This window comes from Lactuca saligna, chromosome 4 (assembly GCF_052625555.1).
Source record: "Lactuca saligna cultivar CGN05327 chromosome 4, ASM5262555v1, whole genome shotgun sequence".
In the NCBI taxonomy this organism is placed as follows: Eukaryota; Viridiplantae; Streptophyta; class Magnoliopsida; order Asterales; family Asteraceae; genus Lactuca; species Lactuca saligna.
This window is the reverse complement of record NC_136420.1, coordinates 128,026,094-128,047,189: the sequence shown is the minus strand read 5'-3', so window position 1 is coordinate 128,047,189 and position 21,096 is coordinate 128,026,094.

Here is a 21,096-nt window from a genome sequence, read left to right as displayed (position 1 = left end):
AGAGAAAATGTCACTACCTATACCTCAAGACAGGTTAAGACACAGGAAGTTAACTATTCAACACATGATCTTGAGTTAGGAGCAGCGGTAATTGCTCTGAAGATATGGAGACACTACTTGTAGGCTACAAGGTGTACTATGTTCACATACCACAAAAACCTTCAACATACATTTGACCAAAAAGAGTTATCATACCAGTGAAGTCAAACGAAAGAAGCAAAGTTGTATTCCGATTGTGAAAGATTCGCTGGAATGCCAAGAGAGGACCTGAGTTCACTTAAGAACACGAGGAGCAAATAAAACTTATATTCGTAGCATGATTATCAATTTTGATTAAACTCTAATTTCGGGACAAAAATCTCTCTAATGGGGGGGGGTGATGTGACAACCCGATATTTTGAGACAATAAAAGGTAACACTAGTCAAATTTAGGCCAAAATATAACTTTCTTAAAATCTTATTTGGGTTAAATAAAGTAGTAGGAATTGTATCAAGGTTTTCGTACATATAAAGAACCCTAAAATCCGAGTTATAACGAAGAAGTTATGACCAACCGAAGATTCTCGGCAAAACCGACAACACCGATTAAGCGAAATACGCGAAGTTTCAATACAATAGTTTTTAGCCTTAAGTGTAACGCCCGCAGATCCGGGCTAGTCAATTTAGAGGCAATAGGGGTCAAAAATGACTTTTCAACAAAAGATTATTTAGAATGAATAGTCTTAACCAAGTTTTAGAATATGTCACAAGGTTTCCGTACATATAAAGAACGCCGAAATCCGAGTTATAACGAAGAAGTTATGGCCCGCCGAAGTTTTACGGCAAAACCGGCACAGCACCGGAAGACGTAAATAGTGAATTTACGATAGAAGACTTTTTAGCCTTAGCAATCTAAACAAAAGTCGTAGAATATGTTAAACTAAGAGCGTCGATAAAAAGAACGCCCAAATCTGACTTCGTATGAGGAAGTTATGATTTTTCTAAGATTCGGCTTAGCAGTGTACAGCCCGAAACTCGAATTTTAGTTCGAGCGGTTTTTGGCTTACGTGAAATAAATGAGAGTTGAAGATCTCGTTAATAGGAACTCAACGGTAAAAAGACAGACGAAAACGGAGTCCGTATGAAGGAGTTACGAATTCTTCGCGGTCATTTAACAGTCTAAACGCCTCGTACTGTTAAATTTAAGATCGGTCGAGAATTAGCCGACGGAGTCAAAATGAAAGTTGTAGATATTATTTTTACCTACGTGTGGATATAAGGAACGTCAAAAACGGAGGTCGTATGTGAAAGTTACGGATTTTAGAAGTCGGAAGTGTGTTGTGCGAAAATGGGTGATGTGGCACAATCTTGGCCATTGCTTTCTCCCCAAGTCTTGCCACTAGATGGTGACATGTGGCACCAAGTTCAGCCATTTTCACCCTATAAATACCACCTCTCCCACCCTCATTTTCTTCACACCTTTCCCATTCTTTCTTCTCTTTACTCTCTCTCTAGAACCTCTCTCTAGCCCCGAAATCCCCCGAAAAGCCTAGGGAACCTCCCTAGCACGAGGCGGAAGCCCCGGAGTGCTCGACGGCTCCGAGAAGAAGAGCTTTTCGGCTCGGAAATGCTGCTCCAAGCAAAGCCTGTTTTTCTATAAAACCCGCTGTAAGTGAGCTACGTCTACGCTATTTTTAATATAGTTTTTATTTAATTATATGAACGTTATTAAGAACATATAATAAATACTTGGGCTATTATTATGGGTTATATAAGTATTTTTTTAACGCTTATATAATAGTAATAATAGCTAGACTATTAATTAGTCTCGGCGAATAATAGACTAAAATCTATTGGTGATAATACTAGGTTTCGTCGAAGGAAATTATTTTAAAGTAAACGAAGCGCTGTCCGAGTACCGAGTCACCACCTTCTCAGGTGAGTGCATAGTCCCTTTCATGAACATGATTTTAATATAAGTATTGATTGAAGTATTAATTATATGTTTATGTGCGAGTTAATTGATGTTGCTTGAAATTCGTGTTAAAGAACATACCTGATTATATTTGATAATTTAGGATAAAGAGTAGACCTAAATTAAATATGAGGAATATTGGGTAGTATATTCTTACGAGTACAAGTGAGTTAAACTCAGAGAATAGAAGTTAGTATATGTCACTTATCCGGGAGTATGGATTAGACATAGTCATTGTCCCTAGTCCGAGAATATGGATTAGGCATAATCATTCGTCGTTAATCTGAGAGTATGGATTAGCTATTGTCCCTAGTCCGAGAGTATGGATTAGGCATAATCATTCATCTTTAATCCGAGAGTATGGATTAGTCATTCGTCCTTAGTCCGAGAGTATGGATTTGGTAAATTCGTTCATTTCTGATCCGAGAGTATGGAGTAGGTAAAACGACTAATCTTAGGTCCGAGAGTATGGATAGCCTCGTTGCGAGGATCGACGGGGTGGGATAAGAGTTGTTTATATATATGTATGATGAAATTGTATATTTTGTGAATTTTAAACTATATATATGGTATAACATTGTGGGATTGAAATCCCTATGTGCTCACCAGGTTTCCCAACCTAACCCACTCAGTTTATTTATACCACATGTGTTGATATGAAGTGACATTACACTGAGATATTTAAAGAGATGTAGACCACTAGTGTGAATAATTGTAAGTTCTGTTTATGCTTATGTTCCTGTATTAACGATGACATCCCAAATGTTTTAAAATGAAATAAATACGTTTCTTCGAAAATGTTTTAATAACGTATTTACCATGTTTTTCTGGGAACAAATTCCGCAACCTTTTTATAAAATGAAGTACTCTGATTTTTATAAAGCATAAACAAAATTGGTCTTTTCTGGCCGTGATTTTGGGGATGTCACAGTTGGTATCAGAGCATTAGTTTAAGCGAACTAGGAATATGGATTTATTTCTAGACTTAAACTTAGAATGCTAAGCGATGATTGTGAGGTGTGAGCACTAGCTTATTTTAGGAATTATGCCTAAAATGCTTTTATGTGCTAAATACTTGTGCCTGATATGCTGTTAGTTGTTCGGATCTATGGTCTGTTGCCGACCGGATCTGGAAACCTTATGTGTTTAGGATTCTAAACGTACGACTACGATATTAGAACTAGCATATAAACGTTTCGGAGTGATAAGGATGATTTAACCATCAATCCTAAGTAAAGATCTAGATTCACCTTATTCGGTGTATAGATCAAGATGGCAAGAACCCGTAGCGGAAACGTGAATGCAAATGGGAATAGAAACCAACCCCCAGTGATTGAGCAAATATCGGTGATGGAAGCCGCCCCTGAGTCAGTCACAATGGCCGGAGTGCAAGTGATGATCCAAGCGATGTTGGATCGTCAAATGGAGGAAACTAGACGTTTGCTCCAGCAAAATCGTGAGGAAGCCACTATTCAGATCGAACAGCCCGAGTTGAACGAAGGGCAAACTGAGGAAGGAAACTACAATGGGACTATTGGTCAAGTCAACCCACCAATAGTTCGACAAAACAACCAAGATGACGAGGTCGAGAGGAATGGATGCAAGTACAAGGATTTTCTGACTTGCAAGCCATCGAATTTCACTGGAAAGGAGGATTCGATCGGGGTCATGGATTGGATCTCGGAGATGGAGTTAGCCTTCATGACATGCGGTTGTAGAGGGAAGCTACATACCACATTTGCAGTGCGTCAGTTTCGAGGAGGCGCTGTACGTTGGTGGAATACCTTGGGGAAGACTCTGAGCCCTAATGAGCCTCTGCAACTGACATGGGCAGAATTTCTGGTGCAATTCAAACGAAAGTACTGCTCAGCTCAAAACCTGCTTGAGCTAGAGAACCAGTTTCTAACCCTGAAGAAGGGAAGCATGTCAATCGATGAATACACCAACAACTTCACAGAGAAGATGGAGTTCGCCTTGCGTCTTGTTCCGGATGAGCTGACGAAAATCAACAAGTACGCAAAAGGACTTCCATGGGAGTACGCGGTGCCAGTGCGTCAAGCACCTACTCTAGAGGCAGCTATCTAGGCTGCCAAGTCTGTCGAAGATATGATCAAGGGAAGAGCCTCCAGCAAGATGGAGGTTGGCGAGAAGAGAAAGTTTGAAGGATCTTCAAGGTCCAGCGAGAAGAGAAAATTCTCGAAGTTTGAAGAAGGAACGCAATGGTGTGACAAGTGTAGAAAGAAGCACATCGGGAAATGCTCTAAATATACGACATGCTTTAAATGCGGGAAGACTGGTCATTACGCCAGTGAATGCACAACCAAGAGAGAAGTCTGCTTTAAGTGTGGAGAAGAAGGACACTTCAAACAAGACTGCCCAAAGAGAGAAGGGGCTACAAAGCCAAAGGTACCACCAAAGCCAAAGGCGAGAGCATTTCAAATGATCCTTGACGAAGCAGATGACAATGCAAGGATTCAAGAGTGAAGGCTTGACATCCGAGGATCGAGTTATGGAGTAATCGTGTAGATAGTACCTCACGATGTAGCCCGTTAGAGGCATAGTCTAGGGTGAACTTGAACACCTATGTAACAGTTTCAAGAAATAATATAAAACCTTTGTTTTGTTATCTGATGTGTTAAGTTGTTGTATGGTTTTCTTGTATGGTGACTTGGAAAAACTGCGGGACAATACTTGGGACGAGTATGAGTAGGTGTGAATGGTAGTAGAGGCCTATACTACCGGAAGCACAAGACTCACACTTGGATCAGGGAAAGTCACAAGGTTACCAAGAAGCCAGTAATTGATTTCGTTTTATTCAAGTATGCCGTTACCATTGTTTCGGTAATGACTAAGAAGATTGTTGTTATCCCGACCCTAGTGGTCATATCACCTTGAGTCCGAATACGATGAGTAGGTTACGTGGTTCAGAGAACCAAGTTTGATATAGCGTCCGACTTAAACCAAACGATTAATAATCAAAGCGGTCAATAGAAGTATCGCGCTCGTTGGTAGCTAGAAATGCTACATGTTAAAGTATGATTATATCACATTAGAACATGAAGGAAGGCTTAGTCTGTTTTAGAATTTAAGAGACCTAAGTCTAAACGTACATCACATGATGATAGGTCATAATTTGGAGTCTAATATGAGGTAGAGAGCAGGTGCACGATCAAGTATTGCTTACAGTCAATAAGTTTAAGAGATAGACTTGAAGGAATAAAGAAGTTATAATTATTACCTAGGATGAAGAGATGACGTATGGAGTCATTATACGATCCTTGTTTCGTTGATGATTCCGGGACGTAATCATCCTAAGGGGGAGATAATTGTAACGCCCGCAGATCCGGGCTAGTCAATTTAGAGGCAATAGGGGTCAAAAATGACTTTTCAACAAAAGATTATTTAGAATGAATAGTCTTAACCAAGTTTTAGAATATGTCACAAGGTTTCCGTACATATAAAGAACGCCGAAATCCGAGTTATAACGAAGAAGTTATGGCCCGCCGAAGTTTTACGGCAAAAATGGCACAGCACCGGAAGACGTAAATAGTGAATTTACGATAGAAGACTTTTTAGCCTTAGCAATCTAAACAAAAGTCGTAGAATATGTTAAACTAAGAGCGTCGATAAAAAGAACGCCCAAATCTGACTTCGTATGAGGAAGTTATGATTTTTCTAAGATTCGGCTTAGCAGTGTACAGCCCAAAACTCGAATTTTAGTTCGAGCGGTTTTTGGCTTACGTGAAATAAATGAGAGTTGAAGATCTCATTAATAGGAACTCAACGGTAAAAAGACAGACGAAAACGGAGTCCGTATGAAGGAGTTACGAATTCTTCGCGGTCATTTAACAGTCTAAACGCCTCGTACTGTTAAATTTAAGATCGGTCGAGAATTAGCCGACGGAGTCAAAATGAAAGTTGTAGATATTATTTTTACCTACGTGTGGATATAAGGAACGTCAAAAACGGAGGTCGTATGTGAAAGTTACGGATTTTAGAAGTCGGAAGTGTGTTGTGCGAAAATGGGTGATGTGGCACAATCTTGGCCATTGCTTTCTCCCCAAGTCTTGCCACTAGATGGTGACATGTGGCACCAAGTTCAGCCATTTTCACCCTATAAATACCACCTCTCCCACCCTCATTTTCTTCACACCTTTCCCATTCTTTCTTCTCTTTACTCTCCCTCTAGAACCTTTCTCTAGCCCCGAAATCCCCCGAAAAGCCTAGGGAACCTCCCTAGCACGAGGCGGAAGCCCCGGAGTGCTCGACGGCTCCGAGAAGAAGAGCTTTTCGGCTCGGAAATGCTGCTCCAAGCAAAGCCTGGTTTTCTATAAAACCCGCTGTAAGTGAGCTACGTCTACGCTATTTTTAATATAGTTTTTATTTAATTATATGAACGTTATTAAGAACATATAATAAATACTTGGGCTATTATTATGGGTTATATAAGTATTTTTTTAACGCTTATATAATAGTAATAATAGCTAGACTATTAATTAGTCTCGGCGAATAATAAACTAAAATCTATTGGTGATAATACTAGGTTTCGTCGAAGGAAATTATTTTAAAGTAAACGAAGCGCTGTCCGAGTACCGAGTCACCACCTTCTCAGGTGAGTGCATAGTCCCTTTCATGAACATGATTTTAATATAAGTATTGATTGAAGTATTAATTATATGTTTATGTGCGAGTTAATTGATGTTGCTTGAAATTCGTGTTAAAGAACATACCTGATTATATTTGATAATTTAGGATAAAGAGTAGACCTAAATTAAATATGAGGAATATTGGGTAGTATATTCTTACGAGTACAAGTGAGTTAAACTCAGAGAATAGAAGTTAGTATATGTCACTTATCCGGGAGTATGGATTAGACATAGTCATTGTCCCTAGTCCGAGAATATGGATTAGGCATAATCATTCGTCGTTAATCCGAGAGTATGGATTAGCTATTGTCCCTAGTCCGAGAGTATGGATTAGGCATAATCATTCATCTTTAATCCGAGAGTATGGATTAGTCATTCGTCCTTAGTCCGAGAGTATGGATTTGGTAAATTCGTTCATTTCTGATCCGAGAGTATGGAGTAGGTAAAACGACTAATCTTAGGTCCGAGAGTATGGATAGCCTCGTTGCGAGGATCGACGGGGTGGGATAAGAGTTGTTTATATATATGTATGATGAAATTGTATATTTTGTGAATTTTAAACTATATATATGGTATAACATTGTGGGATTGAAATCCCTATGTGCTCACCAGGTTTCCCAACCTGACCCACTCAGTTTATTTATACCACATGTGTTGATATGAAGTGACATTACACTGAGAGATTTAAAGAGATGTAGACCACTAGTGTGAATAATTGTAAGTTCTGTTTATGCTTATGTTCCTGTATTAACGATGACATCCCAAATGTTTTAAAATGAAATAAATACGTTTCTTCGAAAATGTTTTAATAACGTATTTACCATGTTTTTCTGGGAACAAATTCCGCAACCTTTTTATAAAATGAAGTACTCTGATTTTTATAAAGCATAAACAAAATCGGTCTTTTCTGGCCGTGATTTTGGGGATGTCACATTAAGTATCTAAATGAAAGCTGTAGATAACATTAAACCGTAAGCGTACGTAAAAAGAACGTCTAAATCTGACTTCATATGAGACAGTTATGATTTGTCCAAGATCCGGATATACCACCAGACAGCTAAAAACTCAAAATAGCGATCGAAAGACTTTTTGCCAAAACAACCTAAATGAGAATAAAAGGTGTCAACAATAGTAGCACAACGGAAAAAAGTCTGACAAAAACGGACATCGGATGAAGAAGTTATGGATTTCTAACGGACTTTTCGTGTTCTGGCCCGTTAAAAAATAAATAATTAAAAATAAATCAAAATTTGCCGATGAAGTCTAAACGAGAGTTGTAGACCATGTTTTCAGGTATGCATGCATATAAAGAACATCGAAAACAGAGCTCAAACGCGAAAGTTACGGATTTTACAAGTTTGAGGCCCGAAATTCGAGGTTGTCTGGCTTGCCACGACGTGGCACAGTTCGTCGTGACCCGAACAGTGACTGAGAGCATCCAATCAACAGAAAAGGATAAGGTTGACTCACCACGACGTGGCACACCCTCTTCCATGATGTGGAACTCAAAAAATGGCCATATAAATAGATTTCAAGGGCTCCGAGTTCCATTGTTCAGTTCTCTTCATCCTCGTGCCGAAACTCTGCGTTTAAGCCCCCGAAGCCCTCCCAAAGCCCCGGTTTTCACCTTCAAGTTCCGATGGAAGGTTTTGTGTTCCCGAGATTTTCGATATTCCCGAGAAAATCAACTTTTCCAAGTCGAAGTTCTGCTTGATTATCATCTCGCTTTCTTCCATCAATCAAGTGAGTTCATACCCCTATAAACTACACTTTTAAATGTTTTATCAATGCTTTTTATACACTTTTAACAGGGGGAATACAAGTAAACACACGGTTATTATAGTGTGTAACATAAATTTTCACCATATACTTTTTTTATCAAGTGAATCATATGTGATTCATAACTACTACATAGGAACTTTCGTATGCAATATATATTCTCGATAACATCTTGTCTTTTGGAAATAAAACATGTTTATATATATATATATATATATATATATATATTTATATATATATATATATATATATATATATATATATATATATATATATATATATATATACGAATCAAACATTTTATTTATACTTTAAGTATATATGGTCATTTATGTCACTTTAAATGTATACTTTACATAACAAGTGGACATTACACTAGGATTTACTACACGAGCGGAACACACTTTGAAAAACTATAATAGGTATAGTTTACGAGAAATTCATGAACATTTTCATACTAGAAACATTTTATCAAAGGGATATTTTCAGACGCAATGGACATTTTCATTTCGTAAATCTGTTTTATAGTAAGTTTTGTGAGACATTTCACGTACTTTCGAGTATGCATTTTAAGTCCTGTATTACATACCATAATCCCTTGTAGGGGGAGCGTGATACTTGTGTATAGATCTATACGGGATTGACAATCCCACACCTAAGCTGTTAGCTACAGTTAGGCCGGCAGGCCTGGGGTGACAAACGTCAAAACATTCCAATGCCTGAAGAACGTTGTTACAGGCAGTCTGGGTCATTAGTATGGTTATAAAACTCACATGGAGTATTAGAAACACATTGGTTTATGGGGTTATCAAATGCCTTAGTGATTTTATATTTACACAAATCTATTATTTAGGCATGAAAAACATCATTTTGTTATAGTTTTGGAACTTTTAAACTACCACACACTTATGAACAGATATTGGATTTCTAAAGATAAACATTAAACAGTCGAGTCTTGGTAGAAGAATACTTTTATACTAGTAGAAAATACAGGATTTTCTAGAAACTTTCAAACATGTACAAACCATTTTATTCAGTTTTATACAAATGTAGAACAATTTCAAGCATTGTCTTCATACTTATACGAACAATTGCATTGATTAATTCCAAACATTTTCTTCATACTTATACAAATGATGACATTAAATACTTATGAATTCACCAGCTTTATTGCTGATACTCGCTTTCAAAATAACTTGTATTCTCAGGTCACAAATAGACAGGTACGACGACCATCTTTTGTGAAGACGGAGAAATCAAGACTCCTATTTTATTTTGATTAGTTATCATGTTGTCTTATACTATGAAAGAATTGACTTATAATATAAAATTATACTATTAATGCAATGGATGATGTTGTTGCTTGTTTATTACATTACATTGTTGTGATACATTACCTGACGTCCTCCGCCCCAGAACGTTTCCGCCGTTCTCGGTTTTGGGGTGTGACAAGGAGCTGTAGCTGAGGAACATGACCACCTACATGACGTAGATGTTGAAGGAAATTTTGATCGAGAGGCAGAAGATGAGGACTTCAGTGATGATGATGATTTTCTGAAAGAGCTGGATTTTACTGGGATCAGTGATGATATCCCCTCGAGTATTGAACTTAATCTCGATGATGATGAGTTTGGTCCACTTCCGGGATTCGACAGCAAGTGCTTTAAAAAGGTCAATGAAGTTGCTCAACCGGTAACCGATACTGGGGAAGATTTTAGTGCTCTCAAAATTTTGTTTTCCTCTTCAAAACCTATGGAGGTCTCTTCTGGTCCAAGATATGTGGTTTCAAAGATTCCTCCCTCTAAATCATATGTCTCTACTTCTGCTCCATTTTTAAGTGAATCGACACAGCCTCAAACCTCTCTGTCTCTTTTGAAAAGAAGACGATTAGATGCAAGGCAGGGAGTGTCTATTGTAAGCCAAGCACCACCAGTCTCATCTACTATTACCACCACCACAGTCTCTACTCCACCAATACCATCAGAAGAAGGCCCAAGCACAATGTATGAAGCAGGTGGTTCATCCTCTATTCCAGAGTATTCTCCTTCAAGGCCCTCACTGGATGAAGCCTCTATCAGATTGGCCAAGCACCTAGCTCAGAACAGTCTAATTTCTTCCTCCGGGGGAAAATGTATATCTTTCGAGGAAGAACATTCAGGTGATGATATGACTTCAGTGTCAAAACTTCGTGAAGAAATTGGCATTCTCAGACAAAAATTATAGAAAAGAACATCTTATTAGATCAACACGAGTCTTATGTCGTTGAGCTCCGAGAAAGAGATGAACTGAAGACGAAACAGATTATGGATCTGCAGACAAATATTGGTTCTTTAACAGCTTTTTACTATGGACTGAAGAATATCCTATATGATGCTTTTGGTGACAAAGTCAAAGCTTTGTTTCAGCAGCCTCACGAAATTGTAGATCCTTCCGTGGCTCCCACCCAATCCATAGAAGGTGATTTCCCAGTTGATCCACCTCCTCCAAGAACAACTACCTTGTTAATCGGTTTGATAAAGAACCTGAAAATAGCAGATCTCGCATCACGATCAAGCAAGGGAAAAGGACCGTCACTGCCAGCAAAAGCGAAGGATTACTTTTCATGAAAAACTCAAATGAAAATCGCAAAGCTAAAGATCATGTGCTGACTGTGACTGATCTCAAAAAGCAAAAGTTTGGTGACGAGTATGGAGATCGATCCGGAATCAGAATGTGGGCTTTTGATCTCGAGTCGAACATGTGGGTCGTAAAAAGGAGCTCTGGTGTCCCTGAGTATTACAAAAGTGTTCATGATTTCAACTCGTGGACAAAAGTTGATCTTGCTAAAATTTCAAGAGCCCCATTCCATAATCCTTCAGAAGATCCCAGCGCGAAAAAATTTAAAAGATTTGTTGACAGTCAAGTTAAGGAAAACTTTCCACAGATGAAGACTGTGAAAGCCCTGTATAGAAAGGATAAGGATATTATTGATCTTGAATCAGGCCAGCCCATGAAGATTATTCTATGGCCAGTGATTTGTGTATTTTTATATATATTTTTATGCATTATATCTTAATATTTTGGCCTTTATTATTCTCTTTTAGAACTAAAAAGTACTCATAATGCTTTGAATTATGTTTTGCAGCTATTCGTTGTCGATAAGGAACAAAAGAAAAGACTAAAGCGGAAACCGGGCTTAGAAGCTAAAAGAAAAGAAAAATGTTGGAGGACCAAGTACACCCAGCGTAATTCCATTGTACGCTAAGCGTAATGACCAAAATCACGTTACGCCCAGCGTAATTCTAGGTTACGCCCCGCGTAATGGCTGGCACCAGATAAGTTCAATCGCGTGTAAATCCTTAGTACGCCCAGTGTAATCCGACTTACGCCCAGCGTAAGTAAGTCGGCTACACAGGTTATAAAAGTCAATTTTCAGCTAACCAGAAGGGGGGGATTCAACTTCTAACCTAATTTAGTCGATATTTAACTTCTGTTCAGCCGTTTTGAGGGTCTAGAAGGCGGCCAGAAGGCCGTTAAGCTAACGGGAGCGGAAATCAAAAGGGTTGGAGAGCGGATACGTGTCGGTAATCATATGGGCTGATAACGTGACCATGTTTAGCATTCCATTGTGTTACTATTGTGTATTTAGTTTCTGATTTGGGTGTAAAAACCTTTCACTTTGTGTTTATGATTGACTGAAGCTTTGATTATTAGACTAATTGCTATATTAAATAGTTTGTTTGTGTTTAATTTATCTTGCCAAGCTTGTTAAAAGATCCTTACATATTAATGATAATTATTTGCTATTAATTGTTAAGTGAATTGAGTTGTATGAACATATGCTTGATTGCTTGTCTCTTATGATTTTGATAACCATTGAGATTATAAGTCTAGGAATAACGAATGTGAAACTAGGATTAACTTGGGAATAAGTAAGTTAATGTGTGAGCCTTGTTTGATGACCATCAACAAGAGGTTAATTGAATGTCTAATTTGATTAACTATATTTACAAGTCTTGCTTCATACGAACTGAACACTAGGAAGCATGTTAGTTTAATCAATTGATCACTGTTTGAATTGACTTGTTTGCTAAAGGATTAGTTATAGTGAACGCGAATCTAATCATTTTAGGAATCGGTGAATATGAATAAATGACTTTGTGTATGCGATTGTCTATGTTTTTAAGGTGTAATTAGTCTAAACCAAAGTACCTGAAGAGATTTTCTTTCATGTTAGTTTATCGAGAGTTGTTAATTAATTATTAGTTTGCGATTTATTAAACTATTTCTTTAATTATTTTCGTGTGACTTGTAACCTATAATCAAATATATTAAATTAATCCACTGTTCACTATGATCGACACCCGACTTACCTAAGCTATACTGTAATCTGACTAGGTACACTGCCTATAAGTGCATAGTTAGCCTAAGTTTGTTAGGTTATAAATATTAAAATTAATGGGTACTTTCGTGCACATCAAGTTTTTGGCGCCGTTGTCGGGGAACGGCTTGTCATTAATTTAGTTTATTTGATTATTCGTTATTTGTTTTTAGTTAGTTTTTATTTTTAGTTTAATTTTCGTTGATATCATTTCACTTGTCGGGAAGGTTCTTGTTGTTATTTGCAGGAATTTGGGATTGTACACATTGCTTGACTTTACTTTTTGCATGGGTTTCGAGGATGAAAGCGATTAGGGAATTCTTGACCTGCTTAGCCTACTACTTTGTTGATTTGTCCAACTCAATCCATGAGGCGTAGTATAGCAAGGCGTATTGTGGTGGTTAAGTGGAAGACCGAGCTTTTGTTGTTCTTGACTAGTTAGGTCACTTCTTGTTCCGCTTTTAGTTAAAGGTGCAAAGAAAACAAAGGAAATATTCTAACGGGTCCCGAAAGTGGGTGTTTTTGTAAACCAATTCTTGCATGCAAAGGTTTTTGATCAACCGTTGTTGTTTGATCTCGACAAAGATAAGTTATTACGACGTCTCAGTTTTTTTTTATGTCACTCATCGGAAAATCATCAATTGTTGAAGCAATTAAAAAGAAAAATAATTAAGTTTTTAGTCCCTAAATTAATTAGTTAAAAGAAAAGGAATTTAAATTAAAGAAAAAGGAAAACTTTCATTTAAAATTACGCCTAGCGTAAAGTTAGTGTACGTCAAGCGTAATTCAACCACTGATCGCGTATGGAATTTCATGGAGTTGGGGTTACACCCAGCGTAACATTGTTTTACGCCCAGCGTACATCAGCGACCAGGTATATCTCTTGACCCTTTGACTTCTTTGTTATTCTTTCAACCATTCCTTCCTTCGCACACGAACTGTGACGACAAACTCTCTCCAAGAATCTCGATTTTGCTTCTTTTCTTGTCAAATTCGGCACACAAGTAAGTTTTTCGGTTACTCAATGTTATGCATTTGTGTTTTAATCGATGGAATAAGTTGCAAAATGCCTTTGTTAGAAATCTAGGGTTTATGGGGTTCTTGAATTAGGGTCGATTTCGCAAAGATATGTTCTGAGCACCACTTGAATAGACCGATTTCTATCAATTAACTAAACCCTAGGACCTAATTTGGTCTTAATCCGGTTCCACACTAATCAATTGAAGCTCGGGGATGTACGCCAAGCGTATCCCTGTAAACTTCGATTCTTGACTATGCAGTTTCCCTGTTAAGTGTTTGTCAATTTTAAATAGACAAAGAGATTACAGGGGATTGATTTTTAACGGAGGTCCCAGTTTTTTGTCTTGGACCATGAAGTCTGATATGCCCCTGTTTATTGCTTACAGTTGTTTAATTTGAAAACTTGTGATATGGGTTATGACTTTAGCACAAGTAAAGGAAGAAGAACACAGAATCGAGGAACCTGGACGTACGCCCAGCGTACGCTGGATGTATGCCCAGCGTACTGTCCATACCCAGCACTAATTTTTTTTGGTTTAAAATTTATTAATGCCGTTATATTTTGTTTGGTTTTGTCTTTGTGTTTATTTGTGCAGGTTATGGCCCGAAGAACGCAAAGGACCAACCCACCCGAGGATGTGACTGATCACCGTTTCCTACAATTTCCGCAAACTCTGAACGATGCAACCCGGGCACGATATGTCGCCAATTTGAGCTTGCTTCTCACCAAGGAGATCGATATAGCACCATCATTCGAATGGGAATTGGCTAGTCGGACTGGACTAGCTGCATTGATCCAGGAATTTTTGCAATACACGCACTCGGACGCGAGTGGTGTGAACTTGTTCTTGTGTCAGGGATGGGCACGTTTGTTCAGGATTCGGGAGCCTGTTTATCGGGAGTTTTTGCTGGAGTTTTACGCTACAGTTTCCTATGATCCTAGGAAGGCACCCGATGACAGGACAACCTTTGCCTTCAGACTGGGGGGAGTGAGCCGAGAATGCAGCGTGATAGAGCTTCCGACTCGAGTGGGTATTTACATAGCCGATGACACGAGGAGTGTCCACTTCCCGGCATTCCTTGCTGATTGTCTTACGGAGCGGACAGATGACTATAACGAGAACACTTTTTGGGTCGAGATTATAGGGGCAGTTTATACACCATCTACCGCACGCGGGAGGATGATTCGGTCGACTACATACCGAATGCTGCACCGGTTGATTTCCATGACTCTCATGCACCACAAGAACAGTGAGAGAGTGCCTTCGACAGGCTTGTATTATGGGCGCTTGTTACTCCAGGGAGGCACCTAAACCTTCCAGTTCTTTTAGCTACATATTTGGGACGGAGGGCCAGGGGACTTCGGGAGGATAGCCCGATTTGCGGAGGGCATTTTATCACGCGATTAGCCCGGTCATATCAGTTGCTGACGCGTGAGATCACGAGATCGATGGTGTTCCACGACATGAGGCCGATGAGTCTTCAGCTGTTAGAGTCGATGTGTGTATTGGAGCGGGGCGGAGATGGTGTCTTGAGGGTACGAGCAGATGATGTGGCGGATGAGGAGGGTGCCACCGAGCCACAGCCGAGATGGGTCCAGCGGCGTACACCTGCTCCTCGGGGAGCACAGCAGGGACCTGAGCCGGAGATTGATATGCACTACCTAGCTCAGGGAATTGATCGTCTTGACATGAGGGTCCAGAACCTTAGTGAGTATGTTGCACATGTGGACAGGCAACAGTAGTGGCATGGGGATGCGTTGAACGCCTTCTTTGCCCACCAGGGGTTTCAGTATTCGGTTCCCTACCCACCACCATTCCAGTCACGATATGATGTGGCCGGTACATCTGGGACACAGCAGCATGATGATGGAGATGATGAGTGATCCTTTTTATTTTTTTTATTTTTATTTTGTGTTATTTTTAGTTTAGTTTAGTATTTTTATTTGGTGTGTAATTAATCTTTGATTTAGTTTGTTTTACTTTTGTTTTCCATGTTGATCCTCTTTGGTTGTTTAGATCTCTGCAAAATTTCCGCACTTAGAAAGCTAGCAGTAAGTTCAGCAGCTAGGTCCGACTGTTGCTAGAGAGAGCCGTGTGAGAGTTCGAAGATTATAGTCAAGACCCACAATTTTTCATAAGTGTGGGGTGCATATTTATTTCGTGAGCGATTATTTCGAAGATTGGCATTTTTACGACATTTTGACTTTTATGATATGGATCAGTTGTTCCCACACCATAGAGTTTTATTTCGATGCGAGGAAGAAGTATCATCCCGGCTGCCACGACATGGTTGACACTTTCCTATGTTGTGGGGGATTTTTCATCGCGAGAAGAGGATGTCATTCTTGACGAGACGACGTGGTCGACACTTTCCCACGTCATTGTTATTATACATTACATTTGTTTGCAATCTTTTACACCACATTTTTTGAAGTCGGCGGTCTTGATTTTATTTTTCGGCAAATTCAGAAGCAGCAGTTCCAGTTTCAGTCTTTCAACAATATTTGAAGCAACTTGTATCAGCCCCATTCGATCTCGCCACAACTACCCAGGGGAGTCTGTTCCTTTTTCTCACTTTTTATGTTCTTAATTTGTTTTAGTATACAATGAGAGCATTGTATGAAGTAAGTGTGGGGTAGGGGGTCGGTAAAAGTAAATTATAAAAATGAAATAATAGTTGGAAATTGCTAGATTTAGGGAAATTTAAAAATTTTTAAAAAAAACTTGAAATAATAGTTTAATTTAGAAAAATCTAGTGATAATTTAAAATTTTTTCTAATATTGTATGAAATGATCCGATGAGAACTCAAATGTTTAGTTGAACCAATATACGTTATAGTGTATTTGTGGCTTCCCTTATTTTAGTGAAATCATGGAACAAAAACATAACCCCGCTCGGTTTGAAGGATGCAATATGTTTAGCAGCCTAAACCTGAAATGTATCCAAGAAAATTATTATCATTAACCAATAAAGGTTGAGGTTGAGCGCCTCTGCTTAAGCATGTAGGTTTTGAGTGAAAAAAGAGAGGTACATGTAAAAAAAAAGAGAGAGAGAGAGAGAGAATTGCAAGTAAAGTTTGAAGAATTTTGGAGCAAAGAAAGTGAAGACCAAAAGATCAAAATTCCAAGAAATTCAAAAAGTTGAAGATACTAGAAATCAAATCAAATAAGGTGGTGAATTCAAAGAAATCAAAGATCAAATTATCAAGAAAGTGAAGAATTCCTAAAAAGCTCCATAGTGGTATCATAAATTGTAATTCTAGATTATGTATGCTTAGGTTGCTCAACTAAAAATACCTTGAGGTTAGGAGGTTTTCTTCGGATGGATTCGGAGGGTTGCATAAAATGAGCATTGTTCGGAAAAAGTGGGCAAGTGTTTATGAAGATTGTGAGTATTTAAAGTATGTGGGGGTACTTTAGGAAAATTTTAGACACAAATGCATGCGTTGCGGTTTTGGCATAATGGTTGAGTTTTAAATGGATTGTTTAGTGCGATATTGGTAAAATAAAGTAAATTTTCTTGGAGGCAAGCAAAGGCTAAGTGTGGGGTATTTTGATATGTGTATTATATATATATATATATATATATATATATATATATATATATATATATATATATATGCATTATATCTTAATATTTTGGCCTTTATTATTCTCTTTTAGAACTAAAAAGTACTCATAATGCTTTGAATTATGTTTTGCAGCTATTCGTTGTCGATAAGGAACAAAAGAAAAGACTAAAGCGGAAACCGGGCTTAGAAGCTAAAAGAAAAGAAAAATGCTGGAGGACCAAGTACGCCCAGCGTAATTACATTGTACGCTAAGCGTAATGACCAAAATCACGTTACCCCCAGCATAATTCTAGGTTACGCCCAACGTAATTCTAGGTTACGCCCCGCGTAATGGCTAGCACCAGATAAGTTCAATCGCGTGTAAATCCTTAGTACGCCAAGCGTAATCCGACTTACGCCCAGCGTACGTAAGTCGGCTACAAAGGTTATAAAAGTCGATTTTCAGCTAACTAGAAGGGGGGATTCGACTCTAACCTAATTTAGTCGATATTTAACTTCTGTTAAGCCGTTTTGAGGGTCTAGAAGGCGGCCGGAAGGCCGTTAAGCTAACGGGAGCGGAGATCGGAAGGGTTGGAGAGCGGATACGTGTCGGTAATCATATGGGCTGTTAACGTGACCATGTTTAGCATTCCATTGTGTTACTATTGTGTATTTAGTTTCTGATTTGGGTGTAAAAACCTTTTACTTTGTGTTTATGATTGACTGAAGCTTTGATTATTAGACTAATTGCTATATTAAATAGTTTGTTTGTGTTTAATTTATCTTGCCAAGCTTGTTAAAAGATCCTTACGTATTAATGATAATTATTTGTTGTTAATTGTTAAGTGAATTGAGTTGTATGAACATATGCTTGATTGCTTGTCTCTTATGATTTTGATAACCATTGAGATTATAAGTCTAGGAATAACGAATGTGAAACTAGGATTAACTTGGGAATAAGTAAGTTAATGTGTGAGCCTTGTTTGATGACCATCAACAAGAGGTTAATTGAATGTCTAATTTGATTAACTATATTTACAAGTCTTGCTTCATACGAACTGAACACTAGGAAGCATGTTAGTTTAATCAATTGATCACTGTTTGAATTGACTTGTTTGCTAAAGGATTAGTTATAGTGAACGCGAATCTAATCATTTTAGGAATCAGTGAACATGAACAAATGACTTTGTGTATGCGATTGTCTATGTTTTTAAGGTGTAATTTGTCTAAACCAAAGTACCTGAAGAGATTTTCTTTCCTGTTAGTTTATCGAAAGTTGTTAATTAATTATTAGTTTGCGATTTATTAAACTATTTCTTTAATTCTTTTCGTGTGACCTGTAACCTATAATCAAATATATTAAATTAATCCACCGTTCCTTGTGATCGACACCCGACTTACCTAAGTTATACTGTAATCTGACTAGGTACACTGCCTATAAGTGCATAGTTAGTCTAAGTTTGTTAGGTTATAAATATTAAAATTAATGGGTACTTTCGTGCACATCAGCCAGCAACGAAACAACTCAAGGAAATTCCTATCCCTCAACATTTTCATGAGGGATACCTTGACAATATGGAATTATAGGCGTTTGATGATGAAACTGCCACTGCTGCCATCAAATTCAAGGATAGAGAACAAGTTCTAAGGTTGATCAGTGCTAAGGATCTTCTCAGATTTAGAGAAAGGGATATTCGTACTCTGTCTCGTCATCAAATCATTTTCCGAAAAGATGTTATGGAGGCTGCTGCAAAAGAATTTACTGGAATGGTCGCCACAATCATAAATGGGAAACTTTGGATGGGATCCATGGGAAAGTTTGATCTAAAGCTGTTTAAGAAGCCCGGAGAATGGAGAGCAAGTATATGCTAGCCTCAAACTAAGGGGGAGATTGAAGGGCTATACTTTTCTGGTTTGGCCTAGGCATTCTTTTGTATAGATCTTGGTAGGTTGATAGTGTATGGTGTGGTGGTATATGTTAGATAAGTTTATGTGTGTGTGCAGCCGCACACACGTGTGTTCAGCTACGCACTAGTGTGCGGCTATGGCTAGTATAAAAGGGTTGTGTCTTTGTGTTAGAAAGGTGACGTTTGTATGTGTGTGTTTTGAAGGTGTACTTTATATTTATGAGTAATAGATGTGTGCATGCTTGATGTTATTCTTCTTCTACTCCTTCTACACTCTACACTTTATTTGATTGGTGATATTTCATTGATTACTAATTTGGATCCATCAGATTGGGAACTTACAGTAACATTTTAAATTTTGGAATTTATTTTAATAAATATCATTCGAGTTGTAAACAGGATTAAGTTTAGGCACTAAAGTGTAAAAGAGACACAAAAAAGAGCGAAAAACTTGATTTATAATAGGCTTCTTTTTCCCTGATTTTGTATGTTAAAATATGTTTGTCGATGAGAGGTTCTGAAACCTGGTCTAAGAAAAAATTTAGCAAGTTACTTTTAATGGTATAAATCAAATTTAAAATGTAAAAATTACTAAATACCAGAAACTAAGATGTTAAGGAAAATACAATGAGAAGCATAAACATTGAATACCAAAAACTCAATTGCAAATTATCCTTAATTTTTTAAGAAACAAAAATGCAAAACTCTATTTAAATAAAAATCAAGAGTCTAGACAAATTGGGGTTCTACTTTTAGTATTATTTAACCTGATTATAACTTTTCATCAGATAATCTAGAATTCATATAAATTTAGAATTGAAATTTGAACTTTGAAGCTTAGCATGTTTGATGTTTCAACCATCAAAACCCAAAATGTATTCCCTTCCCTTAACTATCAACATAACTATCAATAGAGAAATGAAACCTTTTACATTTGTAGAAACAAATTAATAAGTGAAAAATGAAAAATGAAAATTAGTTTCACTTCCAAAAACTTCCAAAATCCCAAATAATAATTTATCAAATCAAAATTGGTGGAAATCAAATAAAAAACCTTAAAAGCACAAGGAAACGAAGTCAAGAAACTTACAGGATACGGCTGAACTATGTTTCATGTAATTGCCAAACTAGATGCACACAAAACTATGACTTTTTTATATGTTGTTAAAAAATGTTCTTTCATGTAAATCAATCTAAGACACTACAACAAATGAAGAGATAATTTTAAGGAAAAATGATTACAAAATGTAGTTGCTCAAACAAAATCAAAAGGTGAGAAACTAGCAAAACCACAAAATGTGCAAACTAAATTAAATCGTACTAGCTGAGAGAGCCCCACTAATAAAAGGGTTCATCTTTTGATTAGGAGAACCAAACTCAAATAAATGTGAACTCCGCATGAATAAACCAGTTAGTTATGATGATTGTATTGTAATCAAACGAAGAAACAACAAGTATTTAAAGCAATACGGGAGGGCAAAGACTAAAGAGGGGAGAAAGAAAAACCCTAAAATGAAATCAAACAAACCATAAAAATGTAATAGAACTTACTTTAAAATGTTAGAAGATGTTAAAGAATTTGTCACCGGGGAGAAGAGGTTTAACAATTTTCTCAAATTGCTGGAGATCGAGGTGAGATGGCGAAACGAGGAGGTTTGCAAGGGAGGTTTTGGCAAAATGAGACGGTGGACACTGAACAAGTTAGCAAGTGTAATGGGCTTGAGCGATCAAGATGTCTCTTAACTAAAACCTTTTTTTTACTTTCCATTGATGTTCCTAGGGTTCAACGAAGGAAGTTACTAGGGTTGAAAGAAGGAAGGCTTCTTAATGTTCGTTTCTTTAAGTTAGTTTAGAAAGGCTTCTTTATGTTCGTTTGT